The sequence below is a fragment of the Pelophylax lessonae genome (genome assembly GCF_965119305.1).
Source record: "Pelophylax lessonae genome assembly, contig: HAP1_SCAFFOLD_77, whole genome shotgun sequence".
Lineage (NCBI taxonomy): Eukaryota > Metazoa > Chordata > Amphibia > Anura > Ranidae > Pelophylax > Pelophylax lessonae.
Window position 1 is genome coordinate 93622 of NW_028120141.1, and position 12862 is coordinate 106483.

The following is a 12862-nucleotide window of genomic DNA, read 5'->3' on the forward strand; positions in this document are numbered from 1 at the left end:
GTGCCCTGTCGACCTGGAATAAATCCAGCTTGGTCAATATGAACATAGCTAGCGATAAAAGACGATAATCTGTTTGCTAAGACTTTGGTAAGGATCTTAAGGTCGTTGTTAATTAACGAGATCGGACGATAGTTTGCTACATAGCTAGGGTCCTTTCCGGGTTTTGGGATAAGTGAGATAGTGGCCGCGTTCAAGTCCGGGGCTAGGTTATGGCCGTCTCGGAGAGAATTAAAGAAACGGACCATATAAGGTACGAGGGTGGCATCAAATTTTTTGTAATAAAGATTGGAGAGACCATCCGGGCCAGGCGCCGAATTAAGTTTGAGGGACTTGAGAACTAGTTGGACTTCGGATTCAGAAATAGGTTTCTCCATAAGAGCAGAGTGTTCTTTGGAGAGAGTGGGGAGGTCTAGCTCGTTAAGAAAGCTATCCGCGTTGGAAGGGGAGATCGGAGGGGCAGAGTAGAGTTCGGAATAAAAGTCTTAAAAGGCCGCTAACACTTTCTGAGGGTGTTGAGTCAGGTCGCCTTGTTTAGTACAGATCTTAGGTATGGAAGTAGATTTTGCTTTGGGATTCAGTTTAGTTGCAAGTTTGGTACCTATTTTGTCTCTAGAGATGTATAAGCGGGCACCTGACCAGCGAATATGTTTTTCCGCTTCAGTCGTGAGGGCAAGGTTTAGGGCTAAACGGGAAGAATCGAGTTTAGCGAGGGAGTCTGTTGAGAGGTTAGCTTTATGCGATTTCGATGCTGCGAGAAATGCTTTCGTCAAAGAAGCTATAGCCTGCATGCGGTCATGGTTCAGCTGGGAAGCTATGTTAATAAGCTTGCCCCTGATCGTGGGTTTATGTGCAGCCCATAGAATTTCGGGGGAGACGTCCCCGGTATCGTTGTCATGGAAGTATGCTTTCAAGGCATCCGTGACAAGCGCACAGCACGCAGGGTCGCTCAATATAGCTTCATTAAGGCGCCACCTGGATGGTCGGCCAGAGCATGACGACCTGGCTAGTGAGAGGTGAACCATGGCATGGTCCGAGAGTGCGGTTTCCCTAATGTTAGCTTTTAAGGCTAGACATTTCATGGACGTCTTAATGAAAATATGATCTATTCGTGAGTAAATACGGTGTGGGGCCGAGTAATGTGTGTAATCCTTGGTCTGTGGATTAAGTTCCCTCCAAATGTCCGAGAGATCAGAGGAATAGACAGAGCGATCGATTTTGGTGCTTTGTTTGGGTAAATGTTTATTTTTAGAAAGACCCTTCAGAGAGGGGTCGATGGAACGATCCAGGGCCACATTCGTGTCTCCCCCTAAGATTACAAGTCCTTTGAAAAGGGGTGATAGTTTATCCAACATTTCCTTAAAGAATGTTGCCTGTCCTTTGTTCGGGGAGTAGTAAGAAATGAAGGTGTACGTGGTGTTATCTATGATGCCAGTGACTAAGAGGTAGGGGCCTTCCGGGTCAGCGACCATATTGGACGGAGAACAGGGTACATTTTTGGCAATACACACAGCCACCCCTTTCGTCTTAGAATCGGCGTTAGCCAAAACATTTTTTATCAAACTTGTGATGAAGAAAGGATGGTCGATAGCTCTTGGGGAAGTGAGTTTCTTGCAGTAAAGCGACATCAACGTGTTGGGAGTGATAGAGTTGGAAGATTTTCCGACGTTTAATGGGAGAGTTCAGACCTTGCGTGTTATGTGAGACTATGGATAGGTGAGGAGGTGCAGAAGTGGATGCCATACTGGACCAGAGAGGAGGGCTGCCCCTGGGTGTATCAGAGGACTTACCTTAGGAAAAAGCAGAGAGGGTCCCAGCAGGATGATCTCCGAGCTGGAGACGTGATGGTAGGTGAGTTCTTGGTATGTGCGTCGGCTGGGAATATCTTCAGAGGCTGGAAAAGCTGCGGTAGATGGGGGAAGAGACAGAGGGGGTGAAGAAAAGAGAAAGGAAATATTAGACAAAGAGAGCGAGGTTCAAAGCACCAGACCGTGGGTGCAGATTGAAGCGCACAGGTGCAAAACCCTAATACGACAAAAATAAACTCAAAAATAAACTCAAAAATAAAAAGGGGGGGGGGGGGAAACGTACCAAAAACAAGTAGGAGACCTAGTTCCCTGGGCCCAGCCGGGTCTGGGAAGTCGCCTCCGAGTCCTCACCTAGGACGCCCAACAGGGGCTCCCAGACAGGTAAAGAGAAGGTTGCCCGAGAGTAGAAGCGGGGTTCTGCTCAAAGACAAAATGAGGCGCATGGCAACCGCCTCAGCCAAATTACCTATGCTGAGAGTGAAAAGAAAAGGGAGAAGGTCCCTCCTCCTTTCACCCTTCAATCAGAAAACTATTGACAAAGACCATTTAAAACATATAAACACTTCATATAATGTAGCATCAATTCGAGCGGAGAGGAAGAGAAGACAAAAAATGGGAGGGGGGTAGGGGGTAGTGGGTATAGGTAATAGTCCTGTGAGCACCGGAGTAGAGCCCCCCCCCCCCCCCATCCAATGCCCATGGGAGGGCGTGATGAGTCGGATAACAAAGGTGAGGGAAGGGGAGAGAAGAGCAGGATGGGAAAGATTTCAGGAGAGGTAGAGGGAGAGGGGGGATAGGGTAAAGAGAAGGAGATATAGGGAGGAAGGGAAAGGCAGGGAGGAAAGGGTGGGGGAGGGAAATATAGCACAACCCTGTGCTAAGTGGTACCCGCTAGGGGAGGTGTAGATTTAATAATGTCAAGAACAAAAAGATGAAATCCGTGACGTGAGAACAAGAACCAGAGACACTCAGGCGAAAAAGCCTGAGACAAGGTGTCATGTAGGCAAAAAAAGGTTGAGCCGGGAGATATTATCCCCCCAAAAAAAAAAAAAAAAGTGTCCTCAGGGTGGTCTGGCTTCTCGTGATCGCTTGGATTGCTGTTTAACCCACAGTGGAGTCACGGGGCTGGTAGGAGAGGGTCGCTTGGGAGCTGGTGGTCCTTTATGTTGACTCGCAGAAAGCTGTTCTTGGGAAAGGAGACCCAGTTGGAGCATAATCTTTTCAACATCTGGAAACGAAGAAAAACCATAGGACTCGTTGTGGTAGGAAAAAGTCAATCTGAAGGGAAAGGACCAGCGATAAGTAATATTCTTCTGGGTGAGAATCAGTAGTAGTGGCTTCAAGGACCTCCGTTTCTGGATAGTGTAAGGAGAAAGGTCCGCAAAGACCTGAATGGGGGACCCCTTAGTGGAAAACTGATCCATGTTGCGTGTGAGCCTCATGACTTCCTCTTTAACTGCATAAAAATGAGTCTTAACAACGATATCTCGATGAAGTCCGTCAGCTCTTGGCGACTGGCGGGCTCTATGGGCCCTATCTAGCTCTAGGCGGTGTTCAGGAATGTCAGGCATCAGTTCTTTCAGAAATGCACGAACTGCAGAATGAGTATCTTTAACTGCTTCCGGGAGCCCCCGTATACAAAAGTTATAACGCCTAGACCTATTTTCCAGGTCGTCTATTTTAGACATGGCGTAGTCAAGTTGGTCCTGTAACACTTGAATGTGGGATGAGTTCTGATGCATCCGAGCAATGGTCTGGTCTGATTTTTTTTCAATTGCATCAATCCGTGATCCTAAGTGGAGTATGTCTTGGTGAATAGAGGTGGTGATCTGTGTGGCATTTAATGCAAGACCCCTGTCTAACATCTTGGAGAAGGAGGCCATCATAGAAGCAAAGTCAGTGAGGCATGGGGAGAGGCCCTGTGCTGCAGCAGCTTGTGGCTCAGGGCTGTAAGTGTAGTCTCCAATAGGTGTCAGGGCGAATTCTCCCAGGGTGCGCTCTAGGAGTGATTCTGTGGACACTGGGGACGGGTAGGGCTGTCCCCCAATACTCACAGGAAGGGCAGATGGGGTGCGCAGGAGGGGTGCAGTCTGATCCTGATCCACAATGGAGTCCGTGGGAGCCGCTGAGGTGCTAGCGCTGCGTGGGTCGGGAGCCGCCATCTTGTAGGCCCCAGGTGTCCGTAGGCCGGGATCGATTTGGGACATAAGATCCCTCCTTGTGGGGGCTCCGGACATCTGAGGTGTGGGAAAGGAGGTTCCGCCGTATGGTGATGGGCGCAGGAAGCTGTGTGGAACGGTGAGCGGTCTTTGCCAGCGATGAGACGGCTGAGGCTGTGCGGAGCTCCGAGATCAATCCTCCATCTCGGAACAGACGCGCATGCGCACTCTTGAACTATATATTTTTAAAGATACATTATTATGTGTGAGAAGATATTAGCAATAATTATGTCATTATATTATGTAAGGCATATACATATTTAGAAATTATCTGTCTACCATATGTTGGGCTTATATTCTTGCTAAATAACAAATCTTACTTAGAATACTTTTCTATTAAGTGTAAGGACATATGTATCTTGTAACTAATTACTGCATTTTAAGGCATGTGGTAGGAGTGTTTATATAAGAATTACTTTGGACTGGGCTAGGTAATATAAATCCTACAAGCCAGACGCTTTTCTTGATAGCATAAGACACAGACAAGTGATTTAAATCATTGAACCAGTCTTAGGTCAAAGGTTATCTTTAAATAGTGGTCTCATTGTATATTCTATTATATCCACCACCGAGTGAAATGGCCTCTCACCTTAAGCTTGCTAGATATAAGCATATGACTCAAAAACTCATGGAGCGATCATCCCCTTAACACAGGCAGCAGGAAGGGTCTGTCTCCCTCTTGTACTCCACCACATAAGGACCTCACACTGACCAGGCAGACTCCACACTGATCCTAAGACGGACTTCACACTGATCATAGATAGGCTTCAGCCAGCAGCTCCCTTTATAACCATGAGACAAGGAAAACACCGGGCAAGCCCATAGCGTAATACCGGCAGACACTTTACTCAAATGATAGAGTAAAGACAGCCTCTTACTTGTGAGTAGAGATAAAACCGCATCAACAATATTCCAGCAGTACCGGCGGGACCCGTAGGTACCTCACCGGGTTTCCAGACAACAGCGGGCGACGTCTGATAGCTCCGCCTTCCCCCCGGACGCGTGTTGTCCCCCAATGGGCGGGGACTTCTTCAGCGGTGTGTAAAGGCTGTTACTGACGTCGCCCCTTATGTATACTGCCATGTCCACTGATTGGACAAGCGGTATGGACCTCCTCATTGGTTGGCCTCCGTTGCCTGGACATCCAGGAACACTTCCGCTCTCTCTAGGGTGGAAGTGACGATGCCCCGCATTTGGAGACCGCCCATTCACCGCTCTCTGATTGGGCGAGCGGTCCGGATCCTATTATAGGCTGGTCTCCCGTAGTCATAGCTACGGCGGACGCCGCCGCTCTGCACAGAGAGGAGGCGCCTGCACTTAACATCGGAGGACCGCCCTTTCCTTACTCCTTGATAGGTCTGGCCGGACGTAAACAATGCTGCATCGCAACACTGGGAGTTCATGGTACCACCCTTCATGTATGCAAATGACAGCATGTATATAGTAAAACCATACTACGCATATGAGACAAACAGGATAAGAATCCTTCAAGTCTAGGCATGAGAAAGCTGTGTTAAAAACGAAGTATTGCATATATAATGCATACAAATATTATAAAACCAATATATGATAAAAATATATGTCAAGTTCACGGATAATAGGCCATTAAACAAAGGATGGGGGTACTCTTCATATTATGCATCTCTGCACTCATGAAAGGTACACATACTCAAATATACCTCCACACCCACGTGGCCTGGTGCCCATATACCATTGTAATACAGAACTACAAAGTATTCAACTTTATAGCTAAAACCCATAAATATATACTTAAAACTATGGAGCTGTAGACGTCCCACTGTTGTCTGGATCACAAAAAACAAAGAAATAAGAACACATATTAAAATATAAAACGCTAAAACCCTAAAAACCAAGAATTGTATTTATCGGTCAGAAATAAAACAATTGAGGTCGAACTCCACGTTCAAACCTCTTTGTTTTTTGTGATCCAGACAACAGTGGGACGTCTACAGCTCCATAGTTTTAAGTATATATTTATGGGTTTTAGCTATAAAGTTGAATACTTTGTAGTTCTGTATTACAATGGTATATGGGCACCAGGCCACGTGGGTGTGGAGGTTTATTTGAGTATGTGTACCTTTCATGAGTGCAGAGATGCATAATATGAAGAGTACCCCCATCCTTTGTTTAATGGCCTATTATCCGTGAACTTGACATATATTTTTATCATATATTGGTTTTATAATATTTGTATGCATTATATATGCAATACTTCGTTTTTAACACAGCTTTATCATGCCTAGACTTGAAGGATTCTTATCCTGTTTGTCTCATATGCGGAGTATGGTTTTACTATATACATGCTGTCATTTGCATACATGAAGGGTGGTACCATGAACTCCCAGTGTTGCGATGCAGCATTGTTTACGTCCGGCCAGACCTATCAAGGAGTAAGGAAAGGGCGGTCCTCCGATGTTAAGTGCAGGCGCCTCCTCTCTGTGCAGAGCGGCGGCGTCCGCCGTAGCTATGACTACGGGAGACCAGCCTATAATAGGATCCGGACCGCTCGCCCAATCAGAGAGCGGTGAATGGGCGGTCTCCAAATGCGGGGCATCATCACTTCCGCCCTAGAGAGAGCGGAAGTGTTCCTGGATGTCCAGGCAACGGAGGCCAACCAATGAGGAGGTCCATACCGCTTGTCCAATCAGTGGACATGGTGGTATACATAAGGGGCGACGTCAGTAACAGCCTTTACACACCGCTGAAGAAGTCCCCGCCCATTGGGGGACGACACGCGTCCGGGGGGAAGGCGGAGCTATCAGACGTCGCCCGCTGTTGTCTGGAAACCCGGTGAGGTACCTACGGGTCCCGCCAGTACTGCTGGAATATTGTTGATGCGATTTTATCTCTACTCACAAGTAAGAGGCTGTCTTTACTCTATCATTTGAATAAAGTGTCTGTCAGTATTACGCTATGGGCTTGCCCGGTGTTTTCCTTGTCTCATGGTTATAAAGGGAGCTGCTGGCTGAAGCCTATCTATGATCAGTGTGAAGTCTGTCTTAGGATCAGTGTGGAGTCTGCCTGGTCAGTGTGAGGTCCTTATGTGGTGGAGTACAAGAGGGAGACAGACCCTTCCTGCTGCCTGTGTTAAGGGGAGGATCGCTCCATGAGTTTTTGAGTCATATGCTTATATCTAGCAAGCTTAAGGTGAGAGGCCATTTCACTCGGTGGTGGATATAATAGCACTAAGAGCACCTGTTGATCCTGCCAGAAAGTGTGGTTCACCTTTCATCACGGGCTTTTGCATGGACTCATTCTGTTTCTTTTATTATTGGATTATGCTCATATTTGTTTGTTTTTAGCGCTGCTTCATTGCACCTTATATATTATCAGACAGGAATTGTATTTTTGACCTGAGAGTGCAGCTGCTTTCTTTTACCATTCATTGTCCTTTCTGCGCTGATATTACCTCTGTTTTATGTTCTCATTGTATATTCTAATTATTATATATGCTGAATCTAATAAGCAATACAATGCTGCCCCCCTTTGGACATGCTGCTAAATGCAGTCTTGGGGTAATTTAGTATTTTCCAATATAAATATATATTGTATTAAAAATAATTATTATGGGATTGGCCCCAAATTTATTGTGCAGGACAACCACCCCCATGCCATACCATCAGGGAGGCGTGTGATTCTGTAAAGAAGGAGTCCTGGAAGTAGGGATGGGCGATTTTGCCTAAAAAAAAAATCTTCGATTTTTAAAGAAAAATTCGAGTTTCGATTCGATTTTTTTTTTCCAATGCACTTAAAAAATGACTGCAGAGTCTGGAGGGAGGACTGAGGAGAGGGAGAAGCGCTGTATATGTGTGTCTGACTCTGTTTGGATCAGTTGCCCATAGAGAAGATGATGGAACATCCGTACCCTGATCTCCTCTATGGTGAGAGGCTGGCAGTGACAAGGATTTCATCACTTCTGATTTTGGTGCCATCATTTCCTGGCTGCTACAAACACGATCAGTGTTTCACCAGATGAATTGCAGGGGAGATGTTAGGGGTCTGATGTCTCAATAAAGAGTACCTGTCATTGCCCAAGCTATCCTAAGGGATGTGTTTCTTCCCTTGTCATAGTAATAAAGTTAAATAGAAAAAAAAAAAGTAATTAAAATATGTAAAATAAAGAAAGAAATAAAAGCCCATTAGTACATATATGAGGTCATTGTATCGTCACGATGTTCCCTGTGCCTCCCATACATTCCTCTATTGGAACACTACCCAGGCTGACCAGCACATTACAGAGATCACGGTGGGGTCTTGTCTCTGGATTTCCAGCCTGATGGATTCCATATCCAACGACCACTGAGGACCGCCGCCATACCGGTTCATCAGGAGTAGCGCATGCGCAGTACAACAGACATCGCAAGTCACATGTCCCTCACCTCTCAGCTACGTGTCACTTCACGCCAACCAATGAGCCGAGCGCTTCCAGGATCCGCACAGCACGCTAAAAGCCCGCGGCCTGTACAGACGCACCGCCCGCCCCGCAGCTGACGTCACATCCAGGTGCGGTGGTGGTCCAAGGCAGAAAAAAGTATTGTAGAAAAAAACTCGAGTTTAAAAAAAAAAAATCGTTCCAAACTAAAAAAATCGATAAATCGATTTATGGCCCAGCCCTACCTGGAAGTAATGGCTTGGCCCCCAGAGAGCCCTGATCTCTCCATCATGGAGTCTGTCTGGGATGAAGGATTGGAGGCAGCCGACATCCACAGAAGATCTGCGCTTTCTCCTCCAAGATCTACATAGAACAACCCACCTGCCGAAAACCTAAATGCCAGAAAGCAAAATGGCGGATGGGGATGCACTGCCATTGAAATGCACCTGGCTGCAGCCTGGAAACACTGCCCCCCCTCCACTCTTTAAAGCAGGGGGCTGGGCAGACAACAGTGAAGAAAGGAGGTTGCAGAGTTGGCATATACAGCATCTCACAAAAGTAAGTACACCCCTCACATTATTTACAGCTTGTATAACAGTGTAAATTTACTGTCCCCTCAAAATAACTCAACACACAGCCATTAATGTCTAAACCGCTGGCAACAAAAGTCAGTACACCCCTAAGTGACAACACACAGCCATTAATGTCTAAACCACTGGCAACAAAAGTCAGTACACCCCTAAGTGACAACACACAGCCATTAATGTCTAAACCGCTGGCAACAAAAGTCAGTACACCCCTAAGTGACAATCTCCAAATTGGGCCCAAAGTGTCAATATTTTGTGTGGCGGCCATTATTTTCCAGCACTGCCTTAACCCTCTTGGGCATGGAGTTCACCAGAGCTTCACAGGTTGTCACTGGAGTCCTCTTCCCCTCCTCCATGATGACATCACAGAGCTGGTGGATGTTAGAGACCTTCCCCTCCTCCACCTTCTGTTTGAGGATCCCCACAGATGCTCAATAGGGTTTAGGTCTGGAGACGCTTGGCCAGACCATCACCTTTACCCTCAGCTTCTTTAGTAAGGCAGTGGTCATCTTGGAGGTGTTTGGGGTCGTTATGTTGGAATACTGCCCTGCCCCCAGTCTCTGAAGGGAGGGGATCATGCTCTGCTTCAGTATGTCACAGTACATGTTGGCATTCATGGTTCCCTCAATGATCTGTAGCTCCCCAGTGATGGCAGCACTCATGCAGCCCCAGACCATAATACTCCCACCTCCATGCCTGACTGTAGGAAGACACACTTGTCTTTGTACTCCTCACCTGGTTACCACCACACACTCTTGACACCATCTGAACCAAATAAGTTTATCTTGGTCTCATCAGAGCACAGGAGATGGTTCCAGTAATCCATGTCCTTAGTCTGCTTGTCTTCAGCAAACTGTTTGTGGGCTTTCTTGTCCATCATCTTTAGAAGAGGCTTCCTTCTGGGATGACAGCCATGCAGACCAATTTGATGCAGTGTGCGGCGTATGGTCTGAGCACTGACAGGCTGACCCCTCCCCCACCCCTTAAACCTCTGCAGCAATGCTGGCAGCACTCATACGTCTATTTCCCAAAGACAACCTCTGGATATGACGCTGAGCACGGCACTCAACTTCTTTGGTGGACCATGGTGAGGCCTGTTCTGAGTGGAACCTGTCCTGTTATACAGCTGTATGGTCTTGGCCACCGTGCTGCAGCTCAGTTTCAGGGTCTTGGCAATCTTCTTATAGCCTAGGCCATCTTTATGTAGAGCAACAATTCTTTTTCTCAGATCCTCAGAGACTTCTTTGCCATGAGGTGCCATGTTGAACTTCCAGTGACCAGTATGAGAGAGTGAGAGCGATAACACCAAATTTACCACACCTGCCCCCCATTCACACCTGAGACCTTGTAACACTAACGAGTCACATGACACAGGGGAGGGAAAATGGCTAATTGGGCCCAATTTGGAGATTGTCACTTAGGGGTGTACTGACTTTTGTTGCCAGCGGTTTAGACATTAATGGCTGTGTGTTGAGTTATTTTGAGGGGACAGTAAATTTACACTGTTATACAAGCTGTACACTCACTACTTTACATTGTAGTCACATGGGAGGGGTGTACTTACTTCTGTCAGATACTGTATATGTGTGGGGGAGGAGAGATATACATGGGGGAGGGGGGACACCATCACAGAACATCTCCTCCCCCCCCCCGGAGCGGTAGATATCGGGTGTACACCCGCTGTAGGTGGGCGGTAAGTAGGCCGGAAGTAGTCGGTCCGTCACCCATCACTCACCCCCCCGGACTCTCCGCTATTTCTTTCGGTGTTCCGCTCAGGTTCCGGTCCCGTTGCTCCTCCCACTTCCGGATCTAATGACTCCGCCCATTCATTTCAACATGTAAATACACACCCCGCCCAGTGTGAGGTCACACTTACCTGGCTCCGCCCCTCTCCGGCGTCCTCCATCTCCATGGAAACCGAACCAGAAGAAGAACGTCCGACCCTAATAGATCGGTAACCGAAACCCTCCCCTCCCCCTCCCGGGTCACCATCCCCTCCCCCCCCTCCCGAGTCACCATCCCCTCCCCCCCCTCCCGGGTCACCATCCCCTCCCCCCCCTCCCGACTCAGACCCCCTACTTCTTGCCTTCTGAACCCTCCAAATCCCAACTCTGCCAAACCCCTCCCCCTCCTTCCCAGTCCTCCATCCCCCCCCTCCTACTTCACCAAATCCTTCACCCCCCCTCCTTCCCGAGTCACCGGACCCCCCCTCCTTCCCGAGTCACCGGACCCCCCCTTCCCTGTCACCGGACCCCCCCTCCCGAGTCACTGGACCCCCCCCTTCCCGAGTCACCAGACCCCCCCTTCCCGAGTCACCGGACCCCCCCTTCCCGAGTCACCAGACCCCCCCTTCCCGAGTCACCGGACCCCCCCTCCCGAGTCACCGGACCCCCCCTCCCGAGTCACCGGACCCCCCCTCCCGAGTCACCAGACCCCTCCCCCCTTCCCGAGTCACCGGACCCCCCCTTCCCGAGTCACCGCCCCCCTCCTTCCCGAGTCACCGGACCCCCCCCTCCCGAGTCACCGGACCCCCTCCTTCCCGAGTCACCGGACCCCCCCTCCCGAGTCACCGGACCCCCCCCTCCTTCCCGAGTCACCGCCCCCCCCCCCCCCTTCCCGAGTCACCGGACCCCCCCCTCCCCGAGTCACCGGACCCCCCCTCCCCGAGTCTCCGGACCCCCCCCTTCCCGAGTCTCCAGACCCCCCCCTCCCCGAGTCACCGGACCCCCCCTCCCCGAGTCTCCGGACCCCCCCCTTCCCGAGTCTCCGGACCCCCCCCTCCCCGAGTCACCGGACCCCCCCTCCCCGAGTCTCCGGACCCCCCCCTTCCCGAGTCTCCGGACCCCCCCTCCCCGAGTCACCGGACCCCCCCCTCCCCGAGTCTCCGGACCCCCCCTCCCCGAGTCTCCAGACCCCCCCTCCCCGAGTCACCGGACCCCCCCCTCCCCGAGTCACCGGACCCCCCCTCCCCGAGTCTCCGGACCCCCCCTCCCCGAGTCACCGGACCCCCCCCTCCCCGAGTCTCCGGACCCCCCCCTCCCCGAGTCTCCGGACCCCCCCCTTCCCGAGTCTCCGGACCCCCCCTCCCCGAGTCTCCAGACCCCCCCTCCCCGAGTCTCCGGACCCCCCCCTTCCCGAGTCTCCGGACCCCCCCTCCCCGAGTCTCCAGACCCCCCCTCCCCGAGTCACCGGACCCCCCCCTCCCCGAGTCACCGGACCCCCCTCCTTCCCGAGTCACCGGACCCCCCCCTCCCCGAGTCACCGGACCCCCCCTCCCCGAGTCACCGGACCCCCCCTCCCCGAGTCTCCGGACCCCCCCCTTCCCGAGTCTCCGGACCCCCCCCTCCCCGAGTCACCGGACCCCCCCCTCCCCGAGTCACCGGACCCCCCCTCCCCGAGTCTCCGGACCCCCCCCTTCCCGAGTCTCCGGACCCCCCCTCCCCGAGTCACCGGACCCCCCCCTCCCCGAGTCACCGGACCCCCCCCTCCCCGAGTCTCCGGACCCCCCCTCCCTGAGTCACCGGACCCCCCCCTCCCCGAGTCTCCGGACCCCCCCTCCCCGAGTCTCCAGACCCCCCCTCCCCGAGTCTCCAGACCCCCCCTCCCCGAGTCACCGGACCCCCCCTCCCCGAGTCTCCGGACCCCCCCCTTCCCGAGTCTCCGGACCCCCCCTTCCCGAGTCACCGGACCCCCTCCTTCCCGAGTCACCGGACCCCCTCCTTCCCGAGTCACCGGACCCCCCCCTTCCCGAGTCACCGGACCCCCCCCCTTCCCCGAGTCACCGGACCCCCCCCTTCCCCGAGTCACCGGACCCCCCCCTTCCCGAGTCACCGGACCCCCCCTTCCCGAGTCACCGCC